The sequence below is a fragment of the Engraulis encrasicolus genome, chromosome 21 (genome assembly GCF_034702125.1).
Source record: "Engraulis encrasicolus isolate BLACKSEA-1 chromosome 21, IST_EnEncr_1.0, whole genome shotgun sequence".
Taxonomy (NCBI): Eukaryota; Metazoa; Chordata; class Actinopteri; order Clupeiformes; family Engraulidae; genus Engraulis; species Engraulis encrasicolus.
The window spans coordinates 14939206-14941705 of NC_085877.1; the positions used below are offsets into that span (position 1 = coordinate 14939206).

At 43.4% G+C, this 2500-nt stretch overlaps 1 protein-coding gene across 1 annotated transcript in view; it reads right to left on the bottom strand.

The window, feature by feature from the left end:
• The window catches only part of m1ap (meiosis 1 associated protein), a 78796-nt gene that overhangs the window by 20168 nt on the left and 56128 nt on the right, over window positions 1–2500 (bottom strand). The gene's annotated exons all lie outside the window — the stretch shown is intronic.

Here is a 2500-nt window from a genome sequence, read left to right on the forward strand (position 1 = left end):
TCTCTTTCCCTTTCTGTCCCTCTGTGTGTGTGTCTCTCTCTCTCGGAGACTCTGATACAGGCCTCTCTGTACTTTTGAACCGAAACACATTTGCACCGTTTGCACTCTCTCTCTCTCTCCCTCTCTTTTTTAATGATACACGCTTCTTCATAAACATGCAAAACTCTTTCATAGCAAAGGAGCGAATCTCACTCTCAGTTTCTCTATTTCCCGCTCTCCGTATCTCTCCCGTTCTCTCTCTCCCTGGGAATATCATAAGAGCCTCTCTGTTTTTTTTCCAACAGATATATGCTACTTCATAGACATGCAAAGCATACTCTTTCATAGGAAAAGACTGATTTTCACTCTATGCCCCCGCCCCCTGTTGCAGAGTATGGCACATGTCTGTCTGTCTGTCTGTCTGTCTGTCTGTCTGTCTCTCTCTCTCTCTCTCTCTCTCTCTCTCTCTCTCTCTCGGGTGGAGAATATGACACAGGCGTCTCTGTGTGCATCCCGGCATGAGAGTGGAAGTGGTATCACTGGTAATAAGCTCTTTTGCATAGAGTGACTCATGCGTGCGCTCCCTTTGCAGTGTCTCTTTGTCTGTAGTCCTGTACTCGTGCATTACGCCATCACCCCCCTCGTCATCCCTCTTTCTTTTTCCCCTCCACTGCCTCTCGTCGTACCTTTTCTTTTTCCATTATAACTTTCTATTGGGAGCCAACATGTCTTCTTTTGTACCCCTAATACAACTCTCTTCCCATTTGTATTTTTCTCTTTGTCTGCAGAATAATACAACCAACTTTGACAACTTCTTCAAAAGTGTCTTTCTCGGTCACTGCCTTCTTAGTTTTCTTTCTTCTATTACATTTGTACCTATAGAAGAGTTTTACATACTATTTTCAAAAACTTTTTTTCCATTTCAGAAACAGAGAGAAGGGTGAAAGTATAATTTGACTACTTTCTCCACCCTTCTCTCTTTCCTTCTCTCTCTCTCTCTCTCTCTCTCTCTCTCTCTTTCGCTCTCTATCTCTCTCTCTCTTTCTCTGTGTTACTGTATGGGAAGGAATGAACAGAATCTGTTGTCGTGGGGCACTTAACATCTCTGAAGTTCATCTCTGATGTCTTCTCTTTTCCATATGGACAATGGCCCTCTATGTGATATACACTGTCGTCCAGAGCTACAGTATGCATGGACAACACACATGGGCATGTGTACAATTCTTCCGACTGCTTTCTTGTTTTGCAATCACTCCACTCAGTGCAAAACTTGAAAACATTCCTCATGTGGAATATACAATACCCACTCATACACAGACACTCTTATAGACATTGTCGTGCTGGACCACACACACGCCACGCACGCATGCACACAATCATGCATGCATGCATGCCACGCACACATGCACACGCAGAAAACACTGCCATGTAAAGTAGGACCACACACACACACTGTGAAAAAAATCACAACACACATACAAGTTCTTTGGACCTGCGCTGCCGCATTACTTACATTTTTACACCGTTAGCCAGAGAGGATATGGGTAAAATGTGCTGTGGGTGGGACAGAAAGCAACACAACAACATTTACAGACAATATTCCAAGCCATCCCAGCTGCTCTTAGGCCTTTGATATGGCACGGCAGGCTATAGCTATGCTATAAATGAGGCCATTCATGCAATATGCTCTGATGTCCCTGGCAAGTAAAGGGCGCTTGATCAGACTAAGAGCTCCACTATGGAGCGAGGGTTGCTGAAGTCATGGCAAAGACTGTTTGACGATTACATAATGAGACTGTATCTGAAATGATGTCAAAAGTAGGGAGCAAGAGAGCATAGAAACTTAGAGCTAGGCATCTAACCCAGGGTTGCCTCTGAACTTCTACACTTGTAAGTCAGGGAAATCAAACGTAAGTCCCGGTGGCCGGACACGGCCTGCCAGATGGTTCAATTTGGCCCAAGATTTGTAGAGAACAGTAAACTAAGTATGTCAAAAAAGAAGTACATCTGTACAGTAGAAGTACACACAAAGTTGCTGCAGGTGTCTGAGATTTCAGGTTTTTAATACTTGAGAACACATTTTTTGCTGGCCATTTACAGTCAATGCTCCTGATATACCCACTGTCATCCACCTCAAAATGATTGGCTAGCAACGTGAATCCAATATGAAGCTGAAATATGCAATATTACGCAACAACATTAGTGATCCAGGCCACTTGAGATCAAATTGACTGCATGTAGCCCCTGAACCGAAATGAGTTTGACACCCCTCCTTTAAGTAGATCTGGAAAAGACCTAAAGTCCTAAACTTTTGACACCTTAGTTAGTGTTCACAGTTTGCACAGACAAGAGGTACTGGCCCGGTGCATTCAAATCTACTTACTTGATAAAAGGAAAGGGGGTTAAATCACTGGTCTGCTGAAAGTTTATTAGGTGAGCAACGCATTTCGCTGTCACTTCATCAGGTTCATCAGCAAAGAAAATCAGTGTGCCGTGATTTACCCTCTTTTTATTTGGATAC